At 28.6% G+C, this 14944-nt stretch overlaps 1 protein-coding gene across 2 annotated transcripts in view; it reads right to left on the reverse strand.

The window, feature by feature from the left end:
• The window catches only part of LOC148232254 (uncharacterized), a 325652-nt gene extending 313707 nt beyond the window's left edge, over positions 1-11945 (reverse strand). The window contains exons 1-2 of one of the 2 annotated variants that reach the window (XM_088192431.1): positions 11821-11945; positions 241-376 (exon numbers count right to left, since the gene is read on the reverse strand). The gene's annotated coding sequence lies outside the window, so the exon portion shown is untranslated. Of the gene's footprint in view, positions 1-240; positions 377-11820 lie in introns of those variants that run through there. The other variant, XM_088192426.1, reaches the window with a different exon arrangement.
• Between the last annotated feature and the right edge of the window lie 2999 nt (positions 11946-14944).

Below are 14944 nucleotides of genomic sequence, written 5' to 3' on the forward strand. Positions count from 1 at the left end.
AAAATATTAAATTCCAATAACATCAAGGAGCACTGAGATATTTAAAATATTTGAGCGAGAATACAATAAGAAGAGGTGATTTTCGTAAAATATTAATTTTATATAAAATTTTTTTTTAAATGAAACAACCTAGCTGATTATTTTAGACATAATCAAATATTAAGTGTAGGTTGTCGATAGAATATTTTTTTTCAGTTCAATCTAAACTAATAAACTAAATATTTATAACTGTGTACTTACCACGCTTATTTGATGTTGGATTTCTGACTCATCGGGTGCCAGTTTTCCTAAATCCTATCGATCGAGCGATACAATTTCATATCTTGGCCACCATTTCAATTTGTCCATTGGATTTTTCCTTTGATGACAGTGATAGCTGAAAAATACAAATAATAAAATATTATATTATATACATATACGTATATATAATAAGTATGTATTATTATAGATAAAAAAATATGAATTCTTACTAAGCAATATTAACCATATAGAATTATATAACATATTGATACATTAAATTATCAGTAAAAAAAGTAATAAATAATCATGAATTTTGTGCTAGAAATATTAACCACAGTATTGTTAAATATAAGCCATGTATATGTACGTATAGTGTCTTCGTTTGGTTTTGATTAGATGATACATTATTTTATTACCCATTTAAGTTTTACCTTAAATATCTATATTCAATAGGTTAATTTTTAAATACCGCAATATTAGCAATAATTAATAAAAATGACACCTTACCCATTAATTGATTAACGCTTACGTAGATTTTTTTATAAAAAGTGACTATTTTTGTTACTTATTTGAATATTGTTTTTTTTTTAATAAAACAATGAATGTAGCCCTAAATAAATGTTGTCTTTTTTAATAAAGCAAAAACATCACTTTTAAATTTATATTTTTAATATATTGATTCAAAATATATGTTTTTTCTAAAGATTCTTCTCTAATCTCAGTCTATTTTTTTAATTTCAACAGCATAAAATGTTAAAGGCTTTGATACAAAATATTTTAATAGCCCCCTTTTCATATCGTGTGCATTTTTATTTATTTTTTCTTAGGTAATGTTGTACCGAAATAAATGGTGGTCAATGTCTAAGAATAAAATTAAATGGATGAGATAAAATCTTTCAGTCAAGATCCTTGATTTTATCGAAAGCTTTTTAGCGGAACTATTTGACTTCTGTTAAAATCCTTTTTTACTTCCTCATACACCACAATCCAGCTGATCACAATAGAAGCTTCTCGTTATTGTTTGTCTCGTTTTAAGAGTTTCGTAATGCACAATCTCTTTGCAATCTTATCACACACTCAAAATTACTTTTTTAGTGATCCCGGGCCCTAAAAAAACAATGATTCCTCATGACAAAAATGGCACTTTATATATATTTTAAAATCGAAATATTTTTTCTGAACAAATAATAAAATGTACGAGTTAATCCTTTCTATGCTACAAATAAATATAAAAATCATCCATATTTTTTGAAATCATATTTTATAAAAAATATTTTAATTACGCATTAAAAATATCTACCCATAATATTTATATGATAATCAGTCGTGTTTTATTTGCTGCTCAGTGTTGCCATATAGTGAATTTCTAGTCCAAGTCAAAATCAATAAAATTATGCTATCGCGATAAAAAAGCGTTAATATTATGACTTTATAACAATATTACGAGTGAAAATTGAATAAAGCACATCTAAACCGAATTTTGACCAATAGGAGAGCGCAAAAAAACAATTACCCCTTCTCAGAAGTCAAAAATCCACGTCAAAAGCAATAAAATCGTGTCTTCGCCGTCGCAGTGGGAACGCTCGTTACCGAGCGTTCCCACTGCAACGGCGCCGACACAATTTTATTGCTTTTGACGTGAATTTTTGCCTTCTGAGAAGTGATAATTGTTTTTGCGCTCTCCTATTGCCCAAAATTCGGTTTGAATATACTTTGATAAGCCCTTTTATATTAAAAGTCAATAATGATATCCGTAAGGATAGCTATCATATTTTAAAAATATAGTTTAATATCGGAATGCAGACAAACTATGGAGCATAATGTGAGATGTTATATCGGTCTGTACTTATTCCTCCACTTTTTTTCCCTGAGAAATGAGTTTGCTTAGTATGTATTTTGGACTTGACTTAATAAAAGTTTTAAAATTATAATTAGTTTCATAACTTTCACTAGAATAGATTTGGGTTTGAACAGCAAATGGACGTTTCGCAGCTGTCAAATTGAGTTTCATAGACATTTTAGAGGAGCATATTAGCACTTATCAGTTAAATTATATTATTGTTAATTAAAATATATATATCTACTGGTGAAAATGTATTTGGACTTTACTAGTGAAAACGTAACTTTACCAAAAAATACATATTTACTGTAACATGTATATCTCGTATGTAAATAAATATTGATTAGTACGTAAATATATATATTACTACATATAGAAAAGTTGAAATCATATAATTTTACTAGCACCTGTCAGATAATTTTTATTTTTACTGGTAAAAGTATATATTTACTCATGAAAATGTTTTCCATATTTAAAAAATTTTTTTGGTATAGGGTTTATAATTAGATTTCCATTAATTCCTAGCGTATTTTGAATTAAATAAATTTATTTAACTTAAATACCTAATTGTTAAAGAATAATTTAAACTAGAAGCGTTCCAAAGGCTGTGAAAGGTTGAAGATCTCTAGTCTATATAAATAGTAGCAAAGCGAGAAAACTAAGCATCATCTGGACCGTAACACATTTCTGTGATGTGTGCAAGAAGTGATGCAATTGGCTCGCAAACATCCTCATCTGCGATTCGCTAGAGCTGTTTCGAATCACTTGATCACAAAAGAGCAGAGAGCATCACGAGAACATATTTCTGGCGTCTATTTGACTGCAAAATCACACCCCAATATATTTTCCAAACATATTTTTAAATATATTATAATGGCTTATATTTTTTTATATTATTTTTTTTAAATTTGATATTTAATTTTTTAATAAATATATGTAATGGTTTATATTGTTTGTTTTATTATATTTTAGATGATTAATTGTATATTTGCAACTTTTACAAAGAATGTTGTTTATTATAAGAAAAAAACAGTACAAGTTATAACTGATTAACGACAATGATTATTATATAAAACCACAACTGACAACTGCGCTAATTAGAGTTAGGTAAAACTTCTCAAGATTTATTCGTGACTCACGCCAAGCGGTCTCGTGCAGCATTTTATGGCGACATGAATAATCGCCCAGCACAGCTTCAGAAGCCAAAACCAGAAACAGAGTAAACATGACCAGTTCCGCGTAAACATTTTAAAATAATGGTTCAGTATCAATGGCCCCCGCGCCCGTTCCATTATTTTTATGCATGTGGTGGATGCGCAAAGCGTTACACTCCTACTACTCCTCACACAATGCGATTCACCACCATTTGCGTAATTTATTGCAAACAGGAAACCCTCGCGAAAAACATTCCGTCGGAAGAGCGTCGCCAAGATTTATTTCATGAGTGGGAAAAATTGCGACTTTTCAGCAATGGCTGACGCGGCAGGCAACTGACCTGGTGCGTGATTACTTAAAATGCTTCTTATCGAATTGAGTTGCTTACATTTCATAGTGCAATAGTATTTTTGTAAAACTACCCAGGAATGTGACAATAGTATTAATGCTCATTTGATATTTATGTTTTATATTTTTCATATGTGAATTTTAAATGAATTTATTTGATTCTTCAAACTCTGTGAGACTTATTTTTGATTGACTCAATCCTGCTGTATTAAGAAGGTTTCACGATTAGTGCGTATTAGATACGATAATTTCGATAATATTTTAAAAATAGATAGTACTTAGAAATTAGTATGTTTTTTAATATGTTTTTTTTTTTAGAAAATTTGAAGGATTTATTTTCAAAGTTTGGCAAACAAGAGTTATTTTTATAATAATTATTTTTTACATCGTGCTTAGTAAAATTTTTAATTGCGTAGCGTGACTTACGCACATGCATGCGTGCAACGCTCTGTGTGTGCACTAGTTATCTCGTATGTATCGCCTCAATTCTCAGCTATGATTGATTTATTTTTTATTTTACTTTGTTAACGTATACATAACGTCATTGTTTTTTTGTTTTTAGTATGACGTTCATCAGCGGATCTAATTATTACTTTTAAACTTTCAGATAATATACATATGCTATCAATACTTTTATCTGATCCAATTTTTTTATTTTTCAATCAACAAAAATATGCTTTTGATATTGATAGCATTAAAAAAATGTGAGTATATACACTTAGGTATTATAAAATATTTTTATTTATATAGCCATACAACTTCTCTATATATATATAGTACATATTGCAACAGTATCCGTAGAAAGACCCTCAATGTGTTTACACTGTTTGAGTTTAGAGTCTAGGGTTTAGCTTTAGGTGAATGTATACTTAGCTATATATTATAATACATCTCCGTACCATTCGATTGAGTCTCTTGTTTCCCTTTGATCTTAGTAAAGCGTGTGGTCTACCAATTTATTTATACTATAATAAGCTGTCTGCGGTTTAGTCATGGTGCATATTTCAATACTAATTTTAAATCTATCGTATGCATGCTACTATTAAAATCTGTATTTGTAATATATCTCGATTAAAATATAAATCAATTTAATAAATATCACATATATTATCATAAATATATTTTTAAAACAGTGTCTATAAACAATATAATAAGTAACCAGTAAAGTGTAGTGACGTGTTCAAAGCAACCTTTGATAAAATATCATGTAGCTTTTATGTCACAATAACAAGCCATTATACAAACAAGTGCCACCCACAAAAAAGGATCAAATACCAAAGTTCATTGAACAATTTATTAAATTATGTTGTGCAAAAATTCTGGGAATATTTTCAATATTAAAACATTTCGCAAATCTGCTTAAGCATCCCGCCCATTAATAAAGTGGATCTGCTTGTCTTGCGAAATTATGGAATTGAAAAACATTTTTTAAGTTAAATGATATTATTTATAAAAAAATAATTTTATACTTATAGTTTAAATATTATAATATGGACCATAGAACGAGGCAAAAAAATAGATGATCTTCCTTTACTTTAAATAATCACTGCGATATTCATCTACGGAAATACAAGAATCCTTATAAACCTAATGTAAGATGATTTTGAAATTAAACAAGTAGATACTCAAATATATAACAATATTTAAGATATAGGTGTATTTTTTTATTTTTGTTGTATAATTTATTTAGGGGTTATTTTATCACTGATACACCTTTCTACCTTATAGATCAATAAACCAGTTGTCTCTCAAAGATCAACTCAAAAATCAATTTTGCTTATTTTATAGATGTGGATGTGTATATTTGATACAAAACATGTAGTAAAATTATTTATGAAAGAAGCGTAAAGCTCAGGCTCTTTGAATATAAAGTTGCAAAAGAATCTGAGTAATGGAGTGTAGTAATACAGATTTTATATATATATATATTTATTCAGTAATAATTGTGTTATTTTTCTTTGTCAAATGCTTCAATAGAAACTAGGGTACAAAACCATTTTTGTAAAATTAATAATTCCTGAATTGCATAGGATATGTATAAATTGATTTTCTTGGCTTTTTATGGCTTGACATTTATTGGAAAAAGCAGTTAAATATCAAAACGCGTAATTGTATCTTGCCATTTTATTTGAAGAAAATGCAGTGAAATCCTGAAAAATTCTATAAGCTGTAGCAAATTTTTTTATTAAGCTGTATTACTTAATTAAAAATTGACAGAAAATAGTTAGTTTTATTATTTATATATTGTGAATCAATACTTTTTGCTTGAATAAAAATATTTAAGTGCGAGGCATTAAAAAATATATTTGTATTGTAGTTGTTAATGCATGAATTAAAATTATAGCAATACTTTTATAATAGAGATAAGTGGATTATAAAAGTAATAATAATTGGTTTTAACCTGTATAACCCTATTATGATAAAGGTACAATTATTGCTAAAAATATTTTAAACAAAAAAAGGTATTTCACTATAAAATAATTGTCTAAATGTATAAGACAAAATTAAGATATTTGAAACTTTAAAATAATTATTCAATAGAAGTTTTGGGATTAATTGAGATTAATTAACATAATGTTTGTATTTAATGATTTACCCCATTATAACGTATTTGGCTTACACCTGTAAGGTAACAACAGAAGAATATTATTTTTTTTAAAAACACGTTTTCATATATAAATATTATCTTATACGATAGCTAGCGTTATAATTATTTTTCAAACATCTGCCGATTTGGCAACACTTTTTGAGACACAACTAGTCACATTTCACCGACTAATGTTAGTTTCTTTGTATTTGTATAGATAGCAACTGTCCTTTTAGGCCCATTTGATAGTAGCCCTTATCCATTAAAATCTCTAATTGTCACTTGAGCTTGTATAGCGAATGCGTGACTTCTGCAAGTCGCAAATACTCATTTTAAATCACATTTTTAACAAGTTATTGTGATAAATTTAGATGTACGCTCAACGCGAGATCACGATACATTACTATAAAAGTATATTGCTATAAGTATAGAAAGTGTTTTTTTACTACAAAGTCTCGTTATATATTTGCTAACATCTATTTACAGATTTTTATTATTACCTAGTATGTTTATATTATAATATATTATAAATTAAAAAAAATACTGCTTTAAATTGCGCTCATAGCTCTTATCGTGTAAATATACATTTATTAAAATTTTAAACTAAAATTATAATTTGAACCGATTTACTCGAAAATATTCCGGACCGGCCATGGGTCACCAATCCGCCCCTGAATTTGACATGCCTGACCTAACTAGCATATTGATCATCTTAATTAAGTGCCAAAGTAGCGTAATCATTAAGGGTCTCAATATAACCATGGCATGGGTTAAATTTTTCAACTTTTATAATAAAAAGACCTAATTTGTATTGTGATATCTAAATATTATAAAATAGATGTCACGATTTTAGTATATGTTTGCTACGATATAATAGTATGCATACATGTTGATTATGACGGTTCAATTAGTCATTCTACTGATTAGTCAATCAATTTAATAATAATTAGTTTAACTAGTTGTATAATGCATCATAATATGACAAATTAGAGGAGCACATATTAAATATCAATGTAATTTTAAAAGTACTTGGATTTTTCAATGATAATAGGCGTCTATTACTACTTGTATTTAAGAAACAAATAATTACGAAAGCAACTGAATTTTCATAAGAAGTTTGTGAAAGTATATAATAGTTATTTATTATTTATTTATTTTATTAATTTATTTAGCTTAATAGCTAATCTTTACATCTAACAAATTTAGTAAACATATATAAAAATATATAAAAAATACATAACAGAAAGAAAAAATAAAAATATACAATAATAAAGTCTTAATATTATAATTTATTTCTATATGTACGAAGGTGTTTTTTTATTCCATTTATGAAACCCGTTATATTTTTGCTGTTTCGGATTTCTCTTGGAAGACTATTATATAAATCAAAACCTCCGTACATAATTGTTATGATAATACTTAAAATAAGAAGAGAATCGAATGCGAAAAGAAAAATATTACAAAAAATTCTCATAGTTGTCCTGATTTATTTGAAGAAATAGCTAGGTTTTTAAAAATAAAAATAAAAGTATTTGAAATTATTTGATTTGAAACCGATATATCAGAAAAATTTATTTTCTAAAAGCATAAATTACTTTCTCACTATATATTTAGCTTATTTTAGACCTAATTCAATTATTTATTTATCGTATTAGATCATATTTTATATAAAGATATTTTAGTATTTTTATTGTATTGTATAAATTGATTATTATATTTATTTAAATTAAATGGAGACCATTGTGACCCCAATGCGTCACAATGGTAAAAATTAATACATAGTATTTTTTCAATATGCAAAAAATATAATAAAAATAACACAAAAAATATAATACATAGAAAATAACAATTAAAGATAAATCAAAAAATATTTCAATTATGGGATACGAACTGAACCAGCTCCTCGTAACCGACATTAAACAGGTCAATCTGCGATGCCAGAGTATTAAAGAGCCGGATGACGACAGCCATAGGCAAGTCGGCTAATACGGACATTCTGAGCCTAGCGGTTATCAAAAGAGGACGCAGTCGTGACTCTCGAAGACATTCCGAATTCCACCTAGGTCATAGGAACTGATAAAATGACACAATATGCCACTTTCCGACAGTTAACGGAAGCACATTTACATTATGAATCTAAATCACAATGTAGAGAGGAGTCCGCAACAGAGCGAATACACTTATACAATTATAAATCATCTGCATATATAAAAAACTTTCATTTTTAACTGCCGTATATATGTCATTAACAAATAACGTGAAGAGCAAATGCCCATGAATGGACCCTTGAGGAATCCTCGATGGAGTAAAATACTCTTTTTATAATCGGCCGCCATAGATTACAAACTGTGTACGATTGCTCAAATAACTCGAGAATAGTTGAGTTAAATCACCTGAACAACCGAGGTTCTACAGTTTTTTAATATTAACCAGTGGTGTAGCGCTAAATAAAAAATAGCCAAGGTGGTATTTTACTTTTAACCTCTCTCCCCACTTTTTTTTTATTTAAAAAATATATGTTCTCATATTTGTAATTCAAATGTTCATGAAAAAAATAATAAAATCAAACGCTATTTAATCAATATTCTCACTTGTCGAAATTATGGTGTTTTATATTTCATATAAAACTTCCATTCTGCATCTTCTTCAACATCTTGGACTTTGCAAAAGCGTGTCTGTGTTTCAACTGCTGCTTGCTGCTCCAAGTATTATTTACCTTTTTTTTAAATTAAAGCTATGGGTTCCACATCGCAATCGGTGGACCATGAAATTAAATAAACATTAGATTTTCAGTATGTTTAATAAGTAAACTGGATTGATAATCTGTTATAATTAAATTCATACCACTAAATCTTCTTTCACACTCTGCAGAACTACATGGCACAGTTTTTAAACACTTTATTAGTGGATTTAAATTTGATGTAATACACTGTCAATTATTATCTCTTGTTTTAAGTAATATAATATTCAGCTCTTAAAATTTAATTAATTAATTCGATTTCCACATTATTCAAGGTATCTATAAATTTTAATTGGTTGTTTTTTTTAATTCTGCACTCAAATGCATTGATTTTATATTATTGATAATTTTTGTTCATAACAATTTGATTTGTGAAGCCCTTTAATTTTCATTTAAATACTTTAAGATTGAATACGTTATTGTACTTTTATTATTGAAAGATTTCTTTGATTTGCTACACGATATACAACCAATTTTTCAATTTTCACTGATTATCCACAGATATTTTTTTTCTTTTCTTCCCGTATATCTGCCGTCTAAACAATCTGCCAGTAAAATGAGGTTTGAAAATTTTGTTTAAAAGATTCATTTTCAGATTTTTTAGCTATGCAATTTATGCAGATTCTTTATTATTACAATTTGATTCGCTGATTTTATTCGATTCGCTCATTTTTTAACCATTTGTTTTATTTCTTTTAATGAAAAAATGTTCTATTGTATTCTGTTTACGATTTTCATTCATCCGTATTTAAAAAAAATGCAATTTATTAATTGTCACTCGACAATAATAGACTAAAATCTGAAACCAAATTTATTTAACACTTAATCGACGGGTCATTTTTTACCGCGTGATTTTCTCACATCATAGAGTTAAACCAATAAAATTATTTTTTCAGTGATTTATCGGTGAATTATCTGTTATCGTTTTTAGTTCTCGGTAATATTTTATTTCTTTTAATGAAAAAATTATCTATTGTATTCTGTTAAAGTTTTTCACTCAACCTTATTTAAAAAAAATGCAATTTGTTAATTAAATAAAATATAAGTAACTATATTAAATAATAAGGGTGCGTATCCGTTATTGTCACTTGACAATATTAAACTGAAATCTGAAACAGAATACATTGAACACTTAATTGACGGGTCATTTTTTGCCGCGTTATTCTCGCGCAACACAGAGTTACATCAATAAAATTATTTTATCAGTAATTCATCGGTGCACTCTCTGTTATCGTTTATGATATTTTATTTATTTTAATAAAAAAATGATGTATTGTATTCTGTTTACGTTTTTCACTCGTTCTTAATAAAAAAAAAATACATTTTTTTAATTGAATAAAATGTAAGTAACTATATTTAAATAATAAGAGTGCGCGTCCGTTTATGTCACTTGACAATATTAAACTGAAATCTGAAACAGAATTCAATAACCATTTAATCGACGGGACATTTTTTATTGATATGTTTTATTGCAGTGACATTTTACGATCTCTATGTATAAGTTATACAAAAAAATAATTATATTTCTATATCAGCCAAAATATATAGTAGCGAGTAACAGTCATACTCTATATCTAATCAACTGTAATCACCAAATATCAGAATCCGAGTCCTTCAGCTTTTTTATGCTATATGTATATTTTTTTGCATTCTCGTAATATCCGCCCGCTTACGATATTTGGTATACAAAATATTTTTTAAATGTACTTGAAAAGTAAATTCCATTACAATTGAAGTGCAAGATATGCATCCTGGCTCAAATAAAAATACCAGGGCGACGCCGACGCCCTGGTCCGCCCAGGCCCCACTACAAACCTTGTCGAATGCCTTCTCATAATACAAATAATATATAACGTATGATTTGGTTCTCGATTTCATTTTGCGCGAAACAAATGTGGCTCCAACAAAACTTACCGAATGTGATTGAAGACGCAATTTTTTATGCGCAAGTTATCACCTTTTTTATGAATAAGGGGTGACTTTTCTGATTCTCAAGATGTCATGAGGACCAAAGTTGAGGATATCATGACGTCTTGAGAATCAGATCAAAAGTGAGACTGACTTCGCAACTTTACAAAATGAAATCGAGAACCAAATCATACGTTATATATTATTTATATTATGATAAAAGTTAAATAAATATATTATAATCGACTTCATATAATAAATCAAATTATTTTTAAAAATAGATAAAATCCGCGTAAAATATTTTTTTTATAATTACATGACTTGATAAATTCTTTGTGAAATGACGATACACTTTTGTACATATTCACTCTAATTATTACTTTTATTGTTTATTAACTTACCAAAATTAACACATCATTACTATCGCAATTTTTAAAATTCAGCATCATTTATATTTAAATTTACTTTTTTTTTTTAAATATAGATAAAATATACAAAGAATTATTAAAAATAATGTAATTAATATTTCATATATATCTATTATATCATAAAAAAATTACAAACTTTCATCATGTAATAAATATTTACCTTGGCGAATCCTTGTTTGACACTTTCAAAACTCTTGCCAAATTCAGATAGTTTGTTTATTTACTTACGATAATAATACTTTACATTCCCGCAGCTGATTTACTAATTTTCATGAAAGTGTAACGGCAAATTCTATTTTTATATTAGCAATACCACTAGTTGAACTACGAAATAAATAGATTTTGCATTTACTTTGTATACATAATAATACCGATAATTGGTGTAGCGATAAAAATCAATTGATATCTTAAAATTTAATAAAAAAATTTGCCACAAAGATAAAATACTAAGCTTTTGAATTAATATATAAAATATTATTAAATAACATCATGCCAAAACAAAAAAAAAACAATGAGACTTTATATCTAATATTTATGGCAAAATAGTATTTTTATAATATAGATAGATACTTACATTAAAAAACAACACCGATCGAAGCCACGTGCATTTAACATACGACACGATGACACGTTGAACCGGTATACATACATATAATAATTTTACGATTATATAATATACATATACATATTTTTATTGTTGACACTCACAACCTTATTTACGTAGAAAATAGATAGAAATATATATTTATTATTATTATTTTGAGTTCACAACATCACAACATATATATATAATATATTTTTTTCATTTATATATGATACACACACTATTTATTATATGTATAGATAAAACATTGAACACTGTGGATTATTTATTCGATTCGATTTTAAATAGATTTTTTAAATATATAGAATTTGTGTTTCACATTAATAATAATCTTATTAATTAATGTGTGTAAACGACAACCATTTTTTTATTTTATTCAATTATAAATAAGCGCAGATGATCGTCTGGCGTCCGGTCTACATATGTCTATTGTATGACGCGAATGCGTTCGGTCTATGAGTGTTGCGCGCGGCGGCAAGCATGGTCGCTTTGTTTTGGCGCGTATGTCAAAACGGCAGCGTCGGTCGCAACCATGGCGCGGCCGGGGGTGGGGGTAGACTCGACGCGGGTGGGGCGCGAGCGCGGACGCCGTGACGCGAGCGGACGTCGTGACGCTCGGCGGCGGAGTGACGCACGCGGAGGCTGCATCGCCAGCCACCGGCCCACCTGCTCTCTTGCCCACCCTGCCCACCTGATTCGCCACCCCCGGCACAGCCGCCACCACCCCCTGACACACTTACCAATTAACGCCCTTTTTCTGCACACACGTGAAAGCGAAGCGTCAAAGTTGAGCAAAGATGATGACCGAGTGAAAAATATCGCCATGTTGGAGGAAAATCGCTTAACTCCAAAATACAATACTTGGACCGGAGTCTTTAATATCCTAAGTCATATATTTATGTAATAAGTAGTTTACATATGTATATGAGTATGCGGCAATAATTCTGCATCTACATACGCTGTAGAAGCGCCGCTTATTTAGCATCTAGCGTCGAGAGCAGAACTTGTAGCTTAATCTCATCGCTGTGTGTGTTACATACAGTACGAAAAGTGGTCAAATCAAAGTACAGCTTAAAATGGCCGTCGCACTTATGAAGGTATGAAAGTGATACAAATATTTCATTAATAAAAACGCTTTCTTCGTATTCTTCTTAGCGCTACGTTCCAAGATGGAACTTGCACTCATCTACAACAGCTTTCCACTCGGTCTTGTCCTTAGCTAGCGCCTCTAATCGTCATTTCGTCCTATCTTGGTCAAATCTTCTGTATGCAGTGGAAGAGACTAGCACTAAAGTGCTAGTCTCTTCCACTGCGCAAGGCCTCCGATAGAAAAATCGTGTTACGGTGTTAATTGTTGCTACCCCCTCCCCCCTTAGAATTAAAATAAATTGAATTAAAGATAGATATTTTGAAAATAAACAAACATTGTTTTCTTACCATTACACGGGTTTATAATAATTATTATTATTATTATTATTATTACCATGTCCCTCACAAGAGGAGGCTGGCATGGCCCTAGTCCCGGGGCCCGAGGTCGTAAAAGGGTCGATCGATTTTTTTTAAATTATTTTTTCGTTATTTATTACAAGATCGATTAGTTTTTATTCGTCTTCGTACTTGTCGGTATACCTGCTATGACCGAAGTTCGTGGAATTCATTTGTGCTTCAACATTTAATTGCTGACTTATTGTCACACTCTAATATCAATACCATTATCTGAATCTACAATAATTTCGTTCATTGTGCTATCATTTATACTTACAGTTGAAGGATATAATTTCTTCAACATTGTTTTTTTATATAATATAGATTCACCTTTGGTGAAATTTTTAAAATGTATTATTTGATTTGAAATTTGTGTTAAAAATATTAATTTTTAATTTTTTTTCTTTGATTTTACATTATATTTTCTCAGAAAATTATTTACTGCAGAAATCTTTTTCAATAAAAAATGAATGATTGTTTCAGCTTATAAAATATTGGTATCCCTTCTACTCAAATTAATGCTACGATAGAGGTTTTTATCGGTTTTAATACGTCTAACATTCCTTTAAAATATAAATATTTTCATCGTTCTATAATATCTGTAATTTAATATCGATTAAAGCATTTTTGTGGACCTCTGTAGGGTTAAAAATTGCTTAATTCTTTTTACAAGTGAATTACACCTTGTGTCAATGTCTAATAATAACATTAGTTCTATATGAATCTATAATTTGACATAATTTTGAAGTACAATATTATATTTGTGGCAGAGCCTTTTCTAAATATTTTTTAAGTTTTATGTGTCTCTTGAAGGACTTTTTCATATTTTGGTCTCAAAAACGAATTTCTAGGGTTATCATTTTCATAAATCAATTCGCGAATTTTATCTTAGAAAACCTAACGAAGGTTCAAACACACTAGTAGAATAAGCTTATTCTTCGCAGTTGTACAACATTCTTACATAAGTTTTAATTAAATTTTAATGTTTACTTATATTTTTATTTTAGTGAAGAAGTGATTCCAGAAATCGTGCTGTTACGAAACGACAACAAAAAGTTAAGGGTCATCAAGTGGACATTAGGCAGCTTAAAGCAGAAAACCTGCGATTGGAAGGACAAATTCAAGAAATGAATTCACTCTGGAGCAAAAACTAAAATTATGTTCCGGCGGAAACTATAACTCATGTATGTAGTCGTATTTTTATTTCACTTCACCGACAGTCGTCAATGTTTGAAAATTTCCAAGAATGTGTAGCTCTGTATTTTGCAACTAAATGATTTATTGTATCCTGAACCCATTATTATTATTTTCTGGAACCCATTAAAAAAGTATGCTTTTTTTGTATTGACCCAAACAATTCTTTTTAACTGCGTCCGTAAGACAAAAAAATTAGACGAATTTTTTTATTTCAACTTCCAAAATTATTATGAAGTGAATCAGAAACCCTATATGTAGCTAATATTAAACTTTGTAGAATTAGCAAATACAAATGTGCACAACAATGAAAATAAATGAGCCTTATCTACACCATTAAACACTTTAATAAATTTACTAAAGTTCAAATGATTATTCTAAAATATTTTTTAATATTTAATAATAGGTAATACTT

This window comes from Plectrocnemia conspersa, unplaced genomic scaffold, assembly GCF_051122295.1.
Source record: "Plectrocnemia conspersa isolate PC_06_02 unplaced genomic scaffold, ASM5112229v1 ptg000009l, whole genome shotgun sequence".
NCBI lineage: Eukaryota > Metazoa > Arthropoda > Insecta > Trichoptera > Polycentropodidae > Plectrocnemia > Plectrocnemia conspersa.